Source organism: Symphalangus syndactylus, chromosome 2, assembly GCF_028878055.3.
Source record: "Symphalangus syndactylus isolate Jambi chromosome 2, NHGRI_mSymSyn1-v2.1_pri, whole genome shotgun sequence".
NCBI lineage: Eukaryota > Metazoa > Chordata > Mammalia > Primates > Hylobatidae > Symphalangus > Symphalangus syndactylus.
This window is the reverse complement of record NC_072424.2, coordinates 81,749,978-81,771,889: the sequence shown is the minus strand read 5'-3', so window position 1 is coordinate 81,771,889 and position 21,912 is coordinate 81,749,978. Positions and strand designations below refer to the sequence as shown.

At 35.3% G+C, this 21,912-nt stretch overlaps 1 long non-coding RNA gene across 1 annotated transcript in view; it reads left to right on the top strand.

The window, feature by feature from the left end:
- Window positions 1-4,982, top strand: part of LOC129471443 (uncharacterized) — a 351,175-nt gene extending 346,193 nt beyond the window's left edge. The window contains exon 3 of the long non-coding RNA XR_008653592.1: window positions 4,937-4,982. This is a non-coding gene — a long non-coding RNA (uncharacterized lncRNA). The remainder of the gene's footprint in view (window positions 1-4,936) is intronic.
- The last annotated feature ends 16,930 nt before the right edge of the window (window positions 4,983-21,912 follow it).

Genomic DNA, 21,912 nt, shown 5'->3' with positions numbered 1-21,912 from the left:
TTTGTTTCTAATTCTTTTTATGTGGTGGATCACATGTGTTGACTTGCATTATGCTGAACCAAACTTCTATCTCAGGAATGAAGCCTACTTGATCATGGTGAATTAATTTTGTGATGTGCTGCCGGACTCAGTTTGTTAGTATTTTGTTGCAGATTTTTGCATCTATGTTCACCAGGGATATTGGCCTATAATTTTATTTTTTGTTGTTGTCTCCCAGTTTTTGGTATCAGGGTGATGCTGGCTTTGTAAAACAGGGAGAATTCTCTCCTCCTTGATTTTTTGGAATAGTTTCAGTAGAATTGGTGTCAGCTTTTATTTGTACATATGGTAGAATAAGGCTGTGAATTTATCTGGTCTAGGGCTTTTTTGGTTGGTAGTTTTTTATTACTGATTCAGTTTTGGATCTCATTGTTGGTCTGTTCAGGGTTTTAGAACTAATGTCATATATATGTGTGTGTGTATATATATATATTTGTAATTATTGAATTATCATCCTGCCTAACTATCTTTCTCAACTTGTGTAATCCTTGAGTCTTATCCATTTTTTTGCATCCTATGTATAACACCTAAGGATAGTCCCTGAAACATACTAGATATTTAATAAACGTGACTGAATTAAAAAGTACAGATCATTTTACTACATCTCCTTGGTGGCTGTGTTTCTCTTGGCTAGCAAGCTATAATAACAATCTATTTATACAATTTAATTTTCTTTCTTTCATTTCCAGTCTTTTAATGGTCTACCATTTTCATTAATTTTTTTCCTGAATTATATAAACTACATCACTGGCACAGCATATGTCCCTAATCAGAAAATCAGATATCTTACAATACGCCCTATTGAAGAAAACCTCAATACCAGGAAGGAATTTTAAATGACCCCTAGCTGCTATAACTGTTGCTCCAAAGTCCATTTGTAACCCATGTAAATATTGTCTATCAAATAGTTAAGGAGTAAAGATGTGAGCTATTATGAACAGGGTGTAATCTTACAAAGGAAGTATTGCAGTATCCATATCCTTATATATTATTTTCAGCATTAATTGAATTTAAAAATGTTTATTCTTCTCTCCAAAAAGTAATATAAAAAATACCTCCTATTTTTCCAATATCGTCAGAGCACTAAGGCAACTAACTAGCTAGGCAGGAGAACATAGAGGAAACAGAATGGAGAGCAAAGGAAAGCCACAGGCCACCAAAATATGAAGAGAAGCAATTTCCTGGTAGTTGGTAAACAGCAGGTTTTAGGATTTGGCAGATTATAAAAAGCTACTTCTTTTAAATGCAATTGATTAAAAAATGTATTTAAAGTAGACTTCATCCAAACTTATGAGCCAAGACTAAGTATTTTCCCAAATAACAATAAAAGCTAGGTTTAAGTAATTAATACCCTCTCAAAGGAAAAAGTAGAGTATGACAAATAGAAAAATATACTCAGAACAAAAAAAAGGAAGATAAATCAGGATTATTCAAGGCTTTTTCCAATCCTAAATTTTGAATTAGAAATTTATAACAGATTACCCTGGGTAGACTGCATAGTCTGCTAAATGTATTTATGCCCATAGGAACTACATAGTTTGAGTTCAAGGCACTCTCAAGTTAATGTGTTTGTATTACTGTTAGAAGAATTCCTCTGTTAGCTTGTGTTTGCTTATCTTCAACAAGTTTTGTGCTTGGTTTACATACTTACTATAGAAGACACAGAATGAGTCATAATGTGAAAATATAGATGATATTGTTTTGCTCTGTGTCCCTACCCAAATCTCATCTTGAATTGTAATCCCCACATTTCAAGGGAGGGATCTGTAATACCCATGTGTCAAAGGAGGGAGGTGATTGGATCATAGGGATGGTTTCCCCCATGCTGTTCTCATGATAGTGAGTGGGTTCTCATGAGATCTGATGGGTTTTATAGGCGTCTGTCATATCCCCTGCTTGCACTTCTCTTTCCTGCTGCCTTAAGAAGAAGGTTTCTGCTTCCCCTTCTGCCATGATTGTAAGTTTCTGGAGGCCTCCCCAGTCATGTGTAACTGTGAGTCAATTAAATCCCTTTCTTTTATAAATTGCCTAGTCTTGGGTATTTCTTTATAGTAGTGTGAAAATGGACTAGTAAAATAAATTGGTACTGCAGATGGTGGGGCACTACTAGAAAGATACTTGAAAGTGTGGAAGCGACTTTGGAACTGGGTAATGGGCAGAAGTTGAAACAGTTTGGAGAGCTCAGAAGAAGACAGGAGTAAGTGGGGGAAGTTTTGAACTTCCTAGAGACTTGTTGAATGGTTTTGACCAAAATGCTGATAGTGATGTGAACAATGAAGTCCAGGCTGAGGTGGGCTCAGATGGAGATGAGGAACTTATTGGGAACTGGAGTAAAGGTCACTCATGCTATGCTTTAGCAAAGAGACTGGTGGCATTTTGCCCCTGCTATAGAGATCTGTGGAACTTTGAGAGAGATGATTTAAGATATCTGGTAAAATAAAAACTGTTGAATTTGGGAGAGATGATTTAGGGTACCTGGTAAAAGAAATTTCTAAGCAGCAAATCATTCAATATTTGACCTGGATTATTTTGAAAGCATTCGGTTTTATGCATACCCAAATAAATGGTTTGAAATTGGAACTTTATATTGAAAAGGGAAGCAAAGAATAAAAGTTTGGGAAATTTGCAGCCTGACGATGTAATAGAAGAAGAAAAACACATTTTCTGGGGATAAATTCAAGCTGGTTGCAGAAATATGCATAAGTAACAAGGAGCCAAATATTAATCACCAAAACAATAGGGAAAATGTCTCCAGGGAATGTCAGAGAACTTGGTGGCAGCCCCTCCCATCACAGGCCCAGAGGCCTAAGAAGAAAATAGGTTTTGTGAGCCAGGCCCAGGGCCCCCACTGCTCTGGGCACCTTGGAAATGGTGCCCTGAGTCCAGCTGCTTCAGCTCCAGTCATGGCTAAAAGGGGCCCAGGTACAGCTTGTACCATTGCTTCAGAGGGTCCAAGCCCCAATCCTTGGCAGCTTTCATGTGGTGTTGGGCCTGCAGTGCACAGAAGTCAGGAGTTGAGGTTTGGGAACCTCTGTCTAGATTTCAGAGGATGTATGGAAATGCCTGGATGTTCAGGCAGAAGTCTGCTGCAGGAGTGAAGCCCTCATGGAGAACCTCTACCAAGGTGGTGCAAAGGGGAAAGTGGGGTTGGAGCCCCAACACAGAGTTCCCACTGGGGCAATGCCTAGTGGAGCTGTGAGAAGAGGGCCACAATCCTCCAGACCCCATAGTGGTAGATCCACTGACAGCTTGCACCATGTCCCTGTAAAAGCCGCGGGCAGTCAATGCCAGTCTGTGAAGGAGCTGCCCAAGGCTGTGAGAGCCCACCCCTTGTATCAGCATGGCCTGGATGTGAGACATGGAATAGAAGCAGATTATTTTGGAGGTTTAACATTTAATGAGTGTCCCACTGGATTTTAGACTTGCATGGGGCCTGTAGCTGCTTTATTTTGGCCAATCTCTCCCATTTGGAATGACAGCATTTATCCAATGCCTGTACCTCCAATGTATCTTGAAAGTAACTAACTTGCTTTTAATTTTACAGGCTCCTAGGTGGAAGGGAATTCCCTTATCTCAGATGAGATTTTGGATGTGGACTTTTAAGTTAATGCTGGAATGAGTTAAGACTAGGGGGGTGTAGGAAGGCATTATTGATTTTGAAATGTGAAAAGACAGGAGATTTGGGATGGGCCAGGGGTGAAATGATATGGTGTGGCTCTGAAACCCTATCCCCACCCAACTCTCATCTCAGATTGTAATCCACATGTGTGGAGGAATAGAGGTGATTGAATCATGGGGGCGGTCTCCCCATGCTGTTCTTGTGATAGTGAGCGAGTTCTTATGAGATGTAGTGGTTTTATAAGTATCTGGCATTTCCCCTGCTTGCACTTCTCTCTCCTGTCACCTCATTCTTCACAATAAAGGTGCCTGATTCCCCATCTGCCATGATTGTAAGTTTCCTGAGGCCTCTACTGCCGTGCAGAAGTGTGAGTCAATTAAACCTCTTTCCTTTGTAAATTATTCAATCTTTCATAGCAGTGTGAAAATGGACTAATACAGTAGAAAAACACCCCAAAATTAATAAAAGCATCAAACCAACCAAAACATAGAGTTTAGAGACTTTGGGTGTAGCAACAGGCATGTTGACATGTGTTCTGAATGTGTCACTGCATACAGCATGTGGTTATTATTACTATGCATCCTCCTGAAACCATCAAATGGTTAATGTGATTCATCAAGCACAACAAAAACAGAAATTTCAAAAGAGAAATTTGTAATGCTTCTACCAAGGAATTAAAATAAACAAGTATTTTCATGATTAAATGGGCAAATCCCAGGTGTTTTTCAAAAACAATGTCTCTAAAAGGATTTTTTGTACAACATTATCACATTAGAATAGTTTTCTCTGCTTAAAAACATCAAATCACCAAATACTTGGAGAATTATACTGAAATTGTCTGCAAATTGTTCCAGTTTTACTTGCAGAGTCTAATAAAATAGATCTAATTTCTCATTCAAAATGTCACCCCATGAAGAAAGTCTTTGCTGTCTTTCAAGTCTTCTTTTGTCTTATAAAACAGTCCTACTTTCTTGAATTCTCTCATTATGTGGTTTGAAAGCTTCTCATTTTGACACTCATCTGAAAACTCCAGTTAGTCATTTTTCCTCTTAGCTATGCTAATTATTTTCAGTGACTTTAATTATCATTTTTTGGCAAATGGCTACAAAATAACAAAAAAAAGCACTTTTCTATTTTCCAGAATTTTAATGATATGAATTTATTTCGAGAAATAAATGCAACTCTGAACAAGCTCTAATTTCACATTTTTCTCTATGCCCTGATTCACTTCTACTGTTTGCTTAGCCCCATCTTGCATTGTGTTTTTTTGTGTTACAGTCTAAGCACAGAGGTACATTTGGATAAGCAGTTGGTTGAAACCTGGTAAGAAGTAAGTTGAAATATGTTGAACAGTCCAGTCCCAGGACACTCTAGAATGCAACTTTTGTAGAATGCTGATGACCTTGTGAATTAACCGGAAACATCAAAGAAAGAGGTTATACTGTGTACATTCAAAATTCGGAAGATAGAGCCATCTTCTATTGTGAAACAATGGCTTTTGTTCATCAGTGTCTGTGTTATAGTGGATTCTTAAGTTTGATGAGGTGAGACTATTTAATTTAGTTCTGAGTGCAGCACACTGGAGCCTAATGAGCTGGGTTTTCCCTATTGCCTAATTCACTTCTTCTATAGCTAGGTGCGTAGGAAGGCCACTAGAAATCCATTAGATTGGAAAGCTAAAAAACGGGTCCCATGTGACTGAAGAGAGAGAAAATACCTCACTTACGGAGTTAGAACTAAGTTCCTGGCTCACTGAAGGAAAATAATAAAGAAACAGTAAGTATTTATTTACAATTTAATTTTTTGACCCGAACTTTAGGTGTTTTTATTAAAACTGAAAATAATATCCATATGAATAAAATGCCAGGTCTGTCCATTTGTCTATCATTGCACCAAAAAAAGTTTATGTAGATTTTCACCAAATTTGGGGGTTAGTTTTAGAGTGACTTAATTTAAAATATAGCCTGTACAACATATTCAATATTTACATGGGGTTTGCAAAATAGCACATTTTGCACAGCCCATGCATGGCACATAGTAAGCTCTCACTTTCTAGTCACCAAGTGCTAGCTCTTTCACTATTTCTTTCATCGTCATTATCTACGCCATACCTATGGGTTACAAATTCAACTTGGATTTTTTACTCTTTTACTAACCACACAACCTCCTCCACTGTCTTTTGAAGCTTTTCTGTTTGAGCAAAATCTGTGAGTAAAACCTTACTCAGATTTTATGAAATAATTGTCACTTTCACTTACATTTTCTGGGTAAGGAAGGGGTGTCAGGGCAGGGTTAGTTTGAAAGGAAGTGGAGGAAACAACATTCTCTCAGATCTTACTGCTCATATTCTAGCATCCTCACAGTCACACATGCATGCACTAAGAACTTTGTCGGAAAACAAAAATCTGATTTTGGTTTATTTCTTCCTCTCATGTTGTGAAAAAGAAATCGATTGCCCAGATCTGCAGCAAAATGATTGCAAAATTGTTATTCATGTACATTATCTTCCATCTCATAGTGAACTTGAGTCAGAAGCATGAGGCAACATAAATGTTGCTAATGAAAAAATAATTCATAAGCTTAACATCTTTATTTCTGTTTAGTCATAGAATAAAAGATTCCACCTATGCCACAGGCTTTTCCAGGATCTCTTCTCCTTTACATGAGCTGTAATATTTGTTTATTCTATGTTAGAACATACACAAATCTAGCAGGCTTCTCTAACCTACACTCTCAGTCTTCTGTATTTTAGAAATGTGCCTATTATCTTGTCCCAGTTTTATTTCTTTTTCTATCACAATTTTCCTAATACTTACACGATTTATAAAACCTATGATTTATAATTTATGCAAGAAGACAGCATCTATTTTTGACAATCATACTCTTTTATGATGTTTAAGTATGCATAGCAAACAAACATCCCCTTCCTCTCCCCTGCAACTTTAGAATTAAGCCACACATAATGTGCTTACAATTGGCTGGTATATTCCTTGTTGTAATAATAATTTTTCAATAACAATTCCAGAATATTTTAAATTCAAATGGCATTCTAGCAGTTCATCACCTAGAAAAATCTACTGCCACTAATTCTAAGAGATATTATAACCATTCAGTATCATAAACATGACTAAGTTCATAAAGTCTATGGAACATAAATGGAAGCAATTGAGAAAAAGGAAACCAATGGAATGGAAATTACAAGCAAAAACCAGTTCTAATTAAGAGATACTGTAAAAACAGCCAATTAGATACGAGATCTTTCCATCTGACAGTAGAAGCCAAAACATTTATGAACATTCTCATCAACTAAAAGTGGAAAGGGCATTATAGCAATAAGGAAGAAATACATTTACGGAAATGATTAAGGACCAGTATGTACAAAACAAAAATGGTTAAGGTTAATTACATTGACAGTATCAAGCAGTGAGCACCCAACTTTTAACTCTATAGTAAATACTACCTCTGAATTCTCTAGTACTGTGAATACTCATAAATGAATTTGATAAATACGTTTATACTTTATTAGGTTTTTTTTATTCTTTTGCTTGTTTGGCAGTAAGCCTTTTTGTTCAATTTACTATTGGACACCTCATATTTTATTTCTGTAATTTCTTTTTAGATCTCATTTTCAGGCATACCTATAAGAACACACAGCATGGTAAATTTGGCATCTAAGAGCTATTCTTATCCATCTGTTTGCTTTAAAGTTGTAGACTCTTAAGGTAATGCAACTCATTTGGCGCATTTTGAAAATGCAATCTTCTAATTATGCTACTAGTTATGTTAGTATACTGCATATGTTTGTATAGTGTATTACAGGTTTTCAAATTCATAGTCTCACTTGATCTTCACAAGATCCCTTTGGGTAAGCAGAGCAGGTGTTTTTATCATTGTTTGACACAAAAATAAGATACAAAAAGAGAAAGTGTTTTGCCTGAGAATTCATAACAAATTATCCATTGGTAGGACTGTACTTAGAATCTACATCTTCTCTCTTTTACTCAGTATCTTTAGCATACCATTGCTTTGTCATATTTTTTTCATGCTTTCTTATTCATTTCAAACATTTATTTAATTCAAAATAACTTACAGGAAATTGAGCATGTGGCACATAGTCTACTATCAAAGATACATAATACACTTTTTGCATGATGCTACTAAAATTTATTTCTTTAAAAAATTCCAGAACCTCAGTATTTATGTGCTAGGGGCATAGTACTATGTTTCATTTTATGAAGTTATCTTCTTAATGTATACACTTCAAAAGAGTAGAGACTCTAAGATTTTTAGTGTCTTGTAAGTTTTACAGAACCTTGCACAGTAATTTCTGACCTCTAACCCACGGAGAATTATTTTCTGCTATAGTTTATCTATATTTTACTTTGAACTCTTATGAAACACTTGAAGAACCCACAATAAAAACCACATGAAATGTAAGTAATAAACCCCAAGTCCACATAGGAAATACAAGTTTTAGGAATAAAGAAAATAATATCAACAGCAACACTTACTTAGCATTTACCATGAATGAGTTACTTTTCCAAGTACTTTATGTGAGAGACTGCGTAGTTACTATGGTTAAGCAGTGACTTTTCTTACAACACAAGTAAAACAAAGCGAGATATAAACAGAAAGGAAAGGAAGGGAAAGGATAAAAGAAGGGAAGAAGAGAAAGAGAAAAAGAGAGAAAGAGAATAAATGATGCTAAGTATATGAGCTTACCATGTATTAGGCTTTCAATGTACCAATTTACCATATTTGAAGGTTTACATGCATTAACTCATGTTATTGTCACAGTAGCTCTGTTGGATAAGTTCTATTGATGGCCTTATTTCAGATAGGAGGAAACAGGCACAGAATGAAGTAACTTGGCCTAGGGTACACAGCCATGAGTGTTTTGGCTGGGATTCCTACCCATGAATCTAGCTCCAGGAATTGAAGGATTAACTATTTATTTAGTCGTACTGTCTCTGCATTGGAAAATTATTCTTCCAGAAAATAAAAAACACAACAAAACAAAATTCCTCAGGAAACAATTTTTTCCTTACACTATTTACTCATACAGATATTAAGCGGGACCTTGGATAAACAAGTAGGCCAAGTTCTCAGTTACAGTTTACTTGGAGTAGATAATATTTCCATGATTGTTAATTAAAGTCATGAAAAGCATTTGAAGTCAAAATTCAAATAAGTAAGGAAAATTGTTTAAAGGGTTCTCTAGAGTTAATCAGGAGGAATAAAAGGAAAAACACTTGGCTTCAAATGCCCCTTCTTCAAGCCATTGAGCTAGAAAAAAAAAAAAAAATGTATGTTGGTGGCAGGTATAAGATTAGAGACAGAATACAGTTTTGGTTTCCTGCCTCTGAATATTGAAAGTTATCATTATCCATTATTGCATTATCGGTATTTCATATAGACTGTGGTTAAATTTAACTTGTGACATTGCTTTTTAACATATATAGAGAGAACTTAAGAAGGAGTTAGGTATCATTGCACCATGCCAGCATATATCACCTGTAACTCTAGGCTTGTCTGTCTTCTATTGGGTAATTTCTCCACCGCAATAAATTGGGAGGCCAAGTGTTGTGCTGATAAGTCACATGAGACAGATAACCAAGACAGCTTAACTTTTCCCTCAGCTTGACCATACTTTAGACAGAATTCTTTCTAATTATAGACCCCTGACCTCCCTTTACAGAGCATTCACATTAGAAAACTTGTAAATTCTTTCTCTGCTTCTTTGAGATTTAAATCTTCTACATCCCAGGAATGTCTTTCTTAAGGACCTGGGAGACATTCCTATAATATGTAGTCATTAGTAGAACTAGCACCCCTATTTCCCAGTGTCTGGGAGTATAGGAGCCTAACTTCTAAAAGCAGCAGTTAGCAATCACAAATGGCCTGATCACATTGTCCAGCTTTGCCCCTACAGTTCTGCAACATTTTTTTAGTAGCTCACACCAGCACTTAAAAACTCTCTTTCCTTTTGTTTCAGGGAGTTTAGTTCAATCTTTTTTCCTATTGCAATAATCTTGAATACAATCCTCCTTGCCTATTTAACTGCATATAGTGAAATTATTATTTAACAGCTTAGTTCCACTTCAGACTTACTGAGTTGCTTTTCCTCATCTTTCAGGAGGAAAGACATCATAGAAGTTGTAACTCAGACAGAGAAGGGTCTTCCTCTAAGTTCATGCTGTGGGGGCTGGGCCACTGCAGTATATTTCAGGCAGTGCTTTATGAAAACCTAAGACTTGAAGAAAACTGGTCCTTGTTTCCACAGTAAACGTTACAAGTGAAGTTGGGCTTTAAGGATATTTTATAAGCATTTTGAGAATTTTTTCATATTTGTGTCTCAAAAGGATATGTTTTTTCCTTAACTCCAGTTTCTTTTCTTCCCTTCTAACATTATATTACATTTATATTATTCTGTGGCATACATTTGTTTCCAAAAGCAATCCATGGTATTATCAGAAAGAAAAAATCGTTTTCTTACCTGAGTGAAGTTTTACTATATCCTTTATTGTTATTCAGGTATGGAACAATATAAACTAATTTTAGAATTTTTTTATCATCACAACCTCCTATTTGAAATAAAAAACCATTATAATTCATTGCAAAGACTATCATTATGACAAATAACCCTCTCTAACTGATTACAAATTTTGTTTTATCACTATTTTTTATAACTACCATTACTACTATTATACTTTACTACTGGGCAATGTTCCATGTCTATTTTTTGAAACCTAAAGATTCAAATGTTTAGAAATCCCTTGACTCAAAGGGCAAATAAAACTAAAAACTACAAATGCCTTTCTATTTATTAGCATCTTAGGCATGGAAAGAAAATATTAAATACTGTGAAGTATTTCTAGGTAATGTCCTAAAGCAAGACAATATCTCAATATAGCAAACTATCTTTATGTTTCATAAACATTTAAGTAAACAAACATTTTCATTCATGTTTCATTATGAAACATTCATGTTTCGTAAACATTTAAATAAAAAACTCCAGGGACTGAAAGTGGTTTCTACATTGGTCTTTACTTCCAAAGATTTATATTATTTATCCCATCCAGAGCTCATCTTCAGGCCATAAAGTCCTACACTCTATCTCCCTCGCAACCTCTACCATCCCTGACCTATCCTGTAGTTCTTTTCACTTTTCCCTCGGTCCAGAATCTTACTATCACAGTTTAACGTCACAGACTCTTCCTTCCTCTTTCTCTCTGCTGTGATGAAATTGCTCTGCTGCCTGAGCTGTGTAAATGAGTTTGTGAGTTTGGGCTGACCTACTCTGCTTTTACCAGCTTCTTCTTTCTCTTTTTCTTTTTTTTCGCTATCTTATGAGCGATATTAGTCAGGTAGTATCCCCATGGTGGAGCAAGACCATGTTAGAGTGGGGGTGACTAGAGAAGGAGAATTTGAAGTACAGGCTACTGAAGAGAAAAACAGGAGACATTTCCTACCACCCCCCCCAGCACTTCCTGGTGGTCTAGTATGATCAAATATTCTCCCACTGATTTTACCGGCTACATAGACTTCTACTATAAAGATATTTGATAATTTATCTAATCCTTACACTATTGTTGAATATTTAGGCTTGTCCAATCAGTTATTTTTAAACACAGTGTGGATGGAGTCATTGTAATGAAATTGTAAGCCTTTCCTTAATTTTCTTATTTTTTCTAAAACAAAATAAATGAGGGCATGCTATATCTGAGGTTATTATTTTCACACATCCTTTCAGAAATTTTAGCAGGCTGCCCCCATTAGGTAATAGAATCAGCCATATGAAATTATTGATGAACAAATATATTTGACTCTTAGAAACTTCAGTTTTACATCGTTCAGTCTAATGTGCATCATTGTACAGAAAATGATACTGAGTATTATACTTCACTTTGTCTATTTTTGTCCGGGTGGTTTATATTTTTCTTACTTATTAGCAAAAACTGTTTAGAAAGTCCATAATCAGATAAATATCTGCCTATTTTACAAATTAATTTATGATTCATATTTGTAAATGTAATTATTTAGATTTTCCTTAATGCAATTTGATACCTCATCATTTAAAAAGTAGATAATTACTCTAGTAAGGCTTATTTAATACTTATTTCTGTCCCCATTCGTTTAATTTTTTACATTCAAAAATATTTTTAGTTTTAATTGAGAGTAATAATGATATATATTTATGGGGTACAATGTGATGTTATGATACATGTATATATTGTATACATTAATTAAATCAGGCTAATTAACATACCATTGCACATGCTTTTTCTTTGTGGTAAGAAGTTTTTTTTGGCTATTTTGGTAAGACTGCTTCATAGGTAGTAGTGTATTTTCTCATCATCAGGATATGAGGTACATAATGGTATCATAAAGGTACATAATGCCTTGTTTGCTCTATTTTGTGGCGGTTTTTAAAAAACAATTTCAACTTTTATTTCAGATTTGGGGGTTGCACGTGCAGGTTTGTTACGTGGGTATACTGCATGATGGGAAATGGGAAATGGTAAATAGTACAGTTGATTGCATCATCCAGGTAGTGAGCATAGTACCCAAGAGTTAGTTTATCAGCCCTGGCCCCTCTCCCTTCCTCTCCACTCTAGTAGTCCCCAGTGTCTGCTGTTGCCATCTTTATGTCCATGAGTACCCAAAGTTTAGCTCCCACTTATAAGTGAGAATATGTGGTATTTGGTGTCCTGTTGCTATATTAATTCACTTAGGATAATGGCCTCCAGCTGAATCTATGTTGCCTCAAAAACATGATTTTATTTTTTTTTATAGCTGTGTAGTATTCCATGGTGTATATGTACCACATTTTCTTTATCCAATCCACTGTTGATGGGTAGACAGTGAGAACACTTAAAATCTACCCTTCATGCACTTTTGAAACATAAAATACACTGTTATTAACTATATTCAGCAAGAAATATAAATGTCTGATACTGGTCCAGAGTTTTTCTCTTTTCAACAGTGACGTTTACAGAACTGGACTTACGATCATTTTTACAATTTAGAACAATGCAGTTCACCAGGCAAGTCCACTGAGAAAATTCTTTAGTTATGTATTTGCCTTATGAGCAGAGTAATTCAATTTGTTGATGGTATTTCAGTGCTGAGTTTTTAATTACATATCATTCTACTTGTCAAAAAATATTTATTTATTTATTTAGTTATTCATTTTTTGAGATGGAGTCTTGCCCTGTCACTCAGGTTGGAGTGCAGTGGTGCGATCTTGGCTCACTGCAACCTCCACCTCCCGGGTTCAAGTAATTCTTCTGCCTCAGCCTCCCAAGTAGCTGGGAGTACAGGTGCCAGCTACCATGCCCAGCTGAGTTTTGTATTTTTAGTAGAGACAGGGTTTCATCATGTTGGCCAGGCTGGTCTTGAACTCCTGACCTAAGGTGATCCACCTGCCTCGGCCTCCCAAAGTGCTGGGATTACAGGCATGAGATGCGGTACCCAGCCAATATTTGTCAAAAAATATTTAAATCAATTATGACATAGTGCCTTTAAGCCTTTAATAGACTGGTATTGGGGAAATTGCTAGGCTAGAGATAGGTCCCTATATTTGGCATTACAGAAATTGGTCACAAAGAGTAAATAGTGTTAAAAATCTGAGAAATATTATTGTCCAGAATTTTTTAATGGTGAAATGCAAATATAGGGGAGTCATTGTAATTGCAGCAGTGGGACCTATCTTCTAATCTTGCTGAACATGACACAGATTACATCAGTTTGAACAAAGGCAACTACTAAAGAGGACACCAATACTGTAATGTTGATAGAAAGTAGAGATAAATGCTCCATACCAGGAGGTGACAAACCTTTTCCATAAAGGGCTAAATAGCAAACATTTTAGGCCGTGTGTGTTATTTGTTGTTACTCAGCTCTGTCCTTGTCATGTGAAAGCTGCCATAAACAATACATAAACAAATGAGCAAGGCTGTATTCTCATAAAACTTTATTTATGAACACTGTAATTTGAATTTTCTGTGATTTTCATTTGTCATGTTTTTATTTTTTTTAACCACTTAGAAAAACGTTCTTAGCTGGTGGGACATATAAAAATAGCTGCAGCCAGATTTGGCCCATGGGCAGTAGTTTTCTAATCCCTATTCAACACAATAAAATTAAATGAGGGTTTCACCTAGGTAGAATGAATTTCTCCACATTAGGACAGTTGCAGCAGTTTCAGTCCGGTATTTAACTATAGGGAACAATTTCAAGTATTTAAGTTTAGAATTTTAAATATCAAGTATCTGAAATAGATGGAAATAGCACTGAAAAGAAGCAAATGGGGGAACACCCAATCATATGAGTGATTTTTTTAAATTAAGAAATTAAAGAGCAATGATATCTTTTATCAAGTGAAGTAGGAATTGGTACATGTGTCACTAAATCCAAAATTGTCTACCTGTATAAAGTCATGTTGTTAAATAAATAAATTATCTAGTTTATTCATGTAAATCTTACCTTATTGCATTGATCTAGAAAATTTAGGCCATGGAGTTCTTGCCCTTCTCCATTTCACTTCGCACATATTAAAAATTACCTCATTTGCTTCTACACCTAAAAAACAAGGTAGTGCTAGAACTTCATTGTAACTATCCTTTGTAAAATACAAAAAATAATAATTGTAATATATTGATCCAACATATATTTATTGTTTACGTTGTGCTTGTGTTGTTCCAAGTAGTGGTATTAGAATTATAAACACTGGCAGCAAGCATTTTTATTTAACCTGTGTCAAGACAGCATTAATTGAAGTTGTAATAATAATATTGTTTGCGACTTCAGAAAGGCTTGCATTAATTAAAATAGTCCATTTAAACTTCATTTGTTATATTGTTGGATTAGCAAATATAATGGATTTATTCCCAGTGAAGATTCAGCTGTACAACATGCGTTTTATAATATTTGTATAACATGATAAAGTAATTGATTAAATAGAAAATTGTAAATCATTCTACATACTTGTAGTATAGGAACAATGTGTTTACAAAGCTATAAGTAGAAGGGCATTCCACTAACATCCTTCTGGACAAATAAATGTTGTATTGGAAGGGCTGAGACTTGTTCCCATAAAAATGCATTAAAACTTCAGTGCCTGCTTGGGACATATTTGAATCTTCCCTGCAGTATTTCAGGAGATTGTAAAAAGAAACTTTTTGAAATATGATATAGAAGGAAACATGTAATCAAAAATAAGCTCTGGGCATTGGTCATCAAAATAAAGACGAGTAAGGAAGAGCATCAAAATTGAAAATTATCTTTTAGTTTTCCCCAGGAGGAAACTGGTTATGTGATATATTTAAATGTATGTTTAATTTGAAGATAATTTTCAAGAAGGAGAGGAAAATATCTGTATTTTAATTTCTAGTAAGCGCTCCAGCTAAAATTGATCACTTAATAACTTTAGCTCACTTCTGTTCACTTGACGTTTGTACAAAAGTTTTTAAAAGATCCTGGGTCAAAAAAGGCCAGATATGTTCTCTTTTCTCTTCTTTTTTGAATGGACAGAAACATGACAATATACCATATACTTCTTAGGCCCATGTGGAATACTTTTACTTTAGGGGAAATCTCTACATTTTTCAAAATTCACATTATGTTTTTTTTTTTTTTTTTTTTTTTTTTTTTTATTATACTTTAGGGTTTTAGGGTACATGTGCACAATGTGCAGTTTTGTTACATATGTATCCATGTGCCATGTTGATTTCCTGCACCCATTAACTCGTCATTTAGCATTAGGTGTATCTCCTAATGCTGTCCCTCCCCCCTCCCCCCACCCCACAACAGTCCCCGGAGTGTGATGTTCCCCTTCCTGTGTCCATGAGTTCTCATTGTTCAATTCCCACCTATGAGTGAGAACATGCGGTGTTTGGCTTTTTGTCCTTGCAATAGTTTACTGAGAATGATGATTTCCAGTTTCATCCATGTCCCTACAAAGGACACGAACTCATCATTTTTTATGGCTGCATAGTATTCCATGGTGTATATGTGCCACATTTTCTTAATCCAGTCTATCGTTGTTGGACATTTGGGTTGGTTCCCAGCCCCAGCGACACAGAAGACGGGTGATTTCTGCATTTCTGCTTGAGGTACCGGTTTCATCTCACTAGGGAGTGCCTAACAGTGGGTTCAGGACAGTCGGTGAAGTGCACTGTGCGCGAGCCGAAGCAGGGAGAGGCATTGCCTCACTCGGGAAGCGCAAGGGGTCAGGGAGTTCCCTTTCCTAGTCAAAGAAAGGGGAAACAGACGGCACCTGGAATATCGGGTCAGTCCCGTCCTAATACTGCGCTTTTCCAACGGGCCTGGAAAACGGCACACTAGGAGATTGTGTCCCGCACCTGGCTCGGAGGGTCCTATGCCCACAGAGTCTTGCTGATTGCTAGCACAGCAGTCGGAGATCACATTATGTTTTAAATTAGCCTGAGGACTCAACTCGATATTAGCAAGACAAGTTAAATAAAAGCATGTAGAAAATATTTGGCTTTATATTTCATTGCTGCTTCTTACAATTGCATCTAACTTTACTTACTCAGAGTATCTCCATGATTAAAAAGAACATTTGGCAAAATAATTAATATATAAAAATGGTCATAAATGTTGCTAACTCCTTATCATTATTGCCTTATTTTATTAAATTTATGCCATTTGTGAAATGACACTCTAAATTGTTTTATTGCAATATTTATTTTGAATGTGTACATGATCTTGCTATGAAAATATTGGAAAGGATTGATGTGAATCTCATGCTCCATGTAGATTGAAAGATATAATGAAAGTGAAAATATTTGCCTATTGACACAATGATCTAAATATGCAAATTTGACAAATACACTTGTCAATCATTCAAAAAAAAATACGAATCTCCTTCTGCCTCTCCCTCTTTTATTCCCACTTACTTTTTCCTCTTCTCCCTGGCTTTATTCATTATGTAAGGTGAAGAAGAGCATATTTTCAAAAATACTAACGTAAACTTTTTCACTTTAGGTACACCCCCAGATAAACATCACTTAGGAAGATTGTACCTGTTAAGTGTTGTGGATGTGCCAAACCATGAAAAATGAACTTGCCTTGTCAAAGATTAACCTGATATCACTATAACTTTCAGCTGATAAGCCAAATAATTCAGGAAATTTAAAGTAACCATGTTTTGTAGTTCTCCTTGTAGAGAGCTTTCACCTCCTTTGTTAGCTGTATTTCTAAGTATTTCATTTTCATTGTGGCTATTGTACAGGATTGTTTACTTGATTTTACTATCAGCCTGGACTTTGTTCGTGTAGAGAGATGCTACTGATTTTTGTACAATGATTTTGTACCCTGAAACTTTGCTGAAGTTGTTTATTAGATCAAGGAGGTTTTATGCAGAGACTATGAGGTTTTCTAGGAATAGAATTATGTCATCAGCGAAGAGAAATAGTTTGACTTCTTCTTTTCCTGTTTGGATCCCTTACATTTCTTTCTCTTGCCTGATTTCTCTTGCTATGACTTCCAGTTCTATGTTCAGTAGGTGAGAGTGGACATCCTTGTTCCAGTTTTCAAAGGTAATGGTTCAAGCTTTTGCCCATTCAGTTTGATTTTGGCTGTGGGTTTGTCATAGATGGCTTTTATGATTTTGAAGTATGTTCTTCCAATGCCTAGTCTGTTGAGAGTTTTTATCATGAAGAGATGTTGGATTTTATCAAAAGTTTTTCCTGCTTCTTTTGAGATAATTATATGATTTTTCATTTTAATTCTATTTTTGTGGTGAATCGCATTTATTGATTTGTGTATGTGGAACCAATCTTGCATCCCAGAGAAAAGCCTACTTGACTGTGATGTAATAACTTTTTGATGTGCTGTGGGATTCAAGTAACTAATATTTTTTTGATGATTTTTTCGTCTATATTCATGGGGGATATTGGTCTGAAGTTTTCTTTACTTTCATTGTGTCTCTGCCAGAGTTTGGTATCAGGCTACTCCTGGCTTCATAGAATGAGTTAGGGAGGAACTCCTTCTCCTTGACTTTTTGGAATACTTTCAATAGGATTAGTATCAGTTCTTTGTAAATCTGGTAGAATACGGCTGTGAATCCCTCTGATCCAGGACTTTTTTTGGTTGGTAGGTTCTTTATAACTGATTCAATTTCAGAAGTTGATGTTAGTCTATTCAGGGTTTCAATCTCTTCCTGATTCAATCTTGGGAGACTATGTGCTTCCAGGGATTTAACTATTTCCTCTAGATTTTTTAATTTGTATGCATAGTGCTATGCATAGTAGTATCTGAGGACCTTATGTATTCTTGTGGGACCAGTTGTAATGGCACCTTTGTTTATTCTGATTGTGCTTATTTGGATCTTCTCTTTCTTTTTCTTTATTACCCTAGCTGGGGGTCTATCAATCTTTTTTTTTTTTTTTTTTTTTTGAAGAATAAGCTCTGGATTGAACCATCCTTTGTATGAATTTTTGCATCTCAATTTTACTCAGTTCTTCTCTAGTTTTAGTTATTTCTTTTCTTCCGCTAGCTCAGAGTTGATTTGGTTTATTTTTCTAGTTCTTTTTTCTGTAGGTACAAAGATAGACTGTAAATTTGAGACATTTATAACTTCTTGATAAAGGTGTTTAGGGCTATAAACTTGACTTTTCACACTGCTTTGGCTGCATCCCAGCGATTTTGGTACATTGTGTCTCCATTTTTATTAATTTCAAATAATTCTTAATTTTTTCCTTAATTTTGATGTTCACCCATGAGTTATTCAGTAGTAAGTTGTTTAATTTTTATGTGTTTGCATAGTTTTGGGAGAGCTTCTTGGTATTTATTTCTATTTTTTTGTGCCATGGTCCAAGAGTATGCTTGGTATGATTTATTTTTTTTTAATTTATTGGATCTTGCTTTATGACTGAGAATATGGTTGATCTTAGAATCTGTTCTGTGGGCAGATGAGAAGAATGAATATTCTATGGCTGTTGGGTGGAATGATCTGTAGATGGCTATTACATCCAATTGGTAAAGCATCGAGTTTAAGTCCAGAGTTTCTCTGTTAGTTTTTTGCTTCAATGATCTGTCTAACACTGGAAGTGGGATACTGAAGGTATCTACTATTATTATGTGATTGTCTAAGTTTTTGTTGTAGGCCAAGAAGAAGGTGTTTGATGAATCCGGGTGCTCCAAGGTTGAGTGCATATATATATATATATATATATAGAGAGAGAGAGAGAGAGAGTAGTTAAAGCTTCTTGTTGGATTTTTACCTTTTATCATTATGTAACACCCTTAATTGTCCTTCTTAATTTTTACTGGTTTAAAACCTGTTATAACTGATCTAAGAATACTGGCTCCTGCTCTTTTATGTTTTTAATTTGCATGATAGATTTTACTCCACCCTTTTACTTTGAGCCTGTGAGTGTCACTACATAAATGGAGAAACATTCCATGCTCATGGATAGGAAAATGGATATAATAAAAACTTCCATACTGCCCAAAGAAATTTACAGATTCAATGATATTCCTATAAAATGACTAACATTACTTTTCATAGAATTAGAAAAAACTATCCTAAAATTCACACAGAACCCAAAAAGAGCCTGAAGAGCCAAAGCAATCTTAAGCAAAAATAACAAAGCCAAGGCATCACACTATCTGACTTCAAACTGTATTACAAGGCTACAGTAACCAAAACAACATGGTACTGGTACAAAACAGACAAATAGATCAATGGAACAGGATAGAAAACTTGTAAATAAATCTGCACATCTACAGCCATATGGTCTTCAACAAGGCCAGTGAAAACAAGCAGTGAGGAAAGGACTCCTTATTCAATAAATGGTGCTGGGATAACTGGATAGCTCTATGCGGAAGATTTCACCATATACAAAAATTAACTCAAGATGGATTAAAGGTTTAAATGTAAGACCTCAAACTATAAGAATCCTGGACGATAACCTAGGAAATACTCTTCTCAACATTGGCTTTGGCAACATATTTTTGGCTAAGTTCCAAAAAAGTAATTGCAACAAAATGAAAAATAGACAAGTGTGACCTGATTAAACTAAAAAGTTTCTGCACAGCAAAAGAAACTATCAACAGAGCAAACAATCTATAGAATGAGAGAAGATATTCACAAATCATGCATCTGACAAGGACCTAATATACAGAATACAGGAACTTAAATCAACAAGCATAAAACAAATAACCACATTAAAAATAGGCAAGGGATATGAACAGATACTTTTTAAAAGAGATATACACATGGCCAATGAATACATGAAAAAATGCTCAGTTTCACTGATCATCAGATAAATGCAAATCAAAACCATAATGAGATATAATCTCACACTAGTCAGAATGGCTATTACAAAAAAGTAAAAACAAAAAAACAGTAGATGCTGGTGAGACTGCAGAGAAAAGGGAATACTTATACACTGTTGGTAGAAATATAAATTAGTTCAGGCACTGTGGAAAACATCTTGGAGATCTCTCAACTCAGAAGAGTTACCATTTGTCCCCACAATCTCATTATTGAGTATATTCTCAAAAGAAAATACATTATCCTACCAAAGAGACTCATGCACTTGCACGTTCATTGCTGTTACATTCACATTAGCAAAGACAAAGAGTCAACCCAGCTGCCATCAGTAACAGATTAGATCAAGAAAATGTAATACATATACACCATGGAATACTACGCAGGAGCAAAAAAGAATGAAATCATGTCCTTTGCAGCAATATGGAAGCAGCTGTAGTTCTCGACCCCAAGCAAATTAACACAGGAATAGAAAACCAAATATTACACATTCTTATTTATAAGCGGGAGCTAAACCTTAAGCACACATAGACATAAATATGGGAATAATAGACACTGAGGACCACTGGAGGTTGAAGGAGGCAGTTAAAAAACTGCCTGTTGGGTACCATTCTCACTACCTAGGTGATGAAGTTCATACTCCAAACAGTAGCATCATGCAATATTCCCATGTAACAAGTCTGCAAATGTACCCTCAGCATCTAAAATAAAAATTGAAATCCTAATGCTAAATGACGAGTTAATGGGTGCAGGAAATCAACATGGCACATGGATACATATGTAACAAACCTGCACATTGTGCACATGTACCCTAGAACCTGAAGTATAATAATAAAAATAAAAATAAAAAATAAAAAAAGATACCCTTAGGATATAGGAAAGAAGTTTTAATTAGGAAAAGCAATAAGAAATATTAGTTAATTTCAGAGGAGAAATCATAGTCTAAAAAAAAAAAAAGTTGAAATCAATGTGTATGAAGTAAAACTCACCCTTCCCTTACACAAAAACTAACCTCAAACTGAAACTCCTTTTCTATCAGCCTCATTTATTCACTCCTCTGTCTTTTAGACAAAAGTAAATGGAACTGAAATGGGCATTTAAAATATCAGAAATTTAATTTTATATGACCTCAGGTTTGAATAAGATATTGAACATTACTTTGTTCAGGGTTTCCTAAACTTGACTGGTTACTGAAATAAAAGTTGAGAGTTTAAAAATGTATATTCTTATAGCCTAGCTGAGATACACTGAATCAAAATATAGATACATAAGATTTGTGATTTACAGTACACTTCTTTGCACATTATGAGGATTAATAAGGCTTGAGAAACACTGCTAAAACAAAGGTATAAATAAAGTGCTGCTGACTTACACAGACTGGATTGACTAGCTAAGGGAAGGAGTGAAGATGGTAGTAGCTTTAAAGAAGAGCTATCCTTTGAATGAGACTGGAAATATAAGTTGAATTTCAATAAACAGATATGAGCACTGTAACAGTTGCTGGGATTGACTGAACATCTAGAGCATGCCAAGCATCATGTAGAACATATGCAAATTTTAATTATTTAAACCTCACCAAAATATGAAGACAGGTACTATTATTGTCCATATTATTCTGATGAAAAAAAGAAGATGAGTAGTAACCTGATCTAGGTCAAACAGCTTGTTACTGATAGCAACATTTAATCCCAGGTTGGTTTGCTTTAGCAGGATGCTAGTTTGCTTGTAGCAGCTCCAGACTTTAGGGACAAGTTAAGGTTCCCTTCACTTATTCTGTCCTCATTCTCCCAGAGGAAGGTACAAGGAAAAACAAGCCAATCCTGGGTACTGGAAGTAGCAGGAACAGATTTAAACCTCTTGTTTTCTGCTCTCTTGATTGGCCTTATCCCCAGTCTTGTCTCCTATGAGTTATTATATTTCACCGTGCTGACTTTTCCTCTCTTTCATTTGA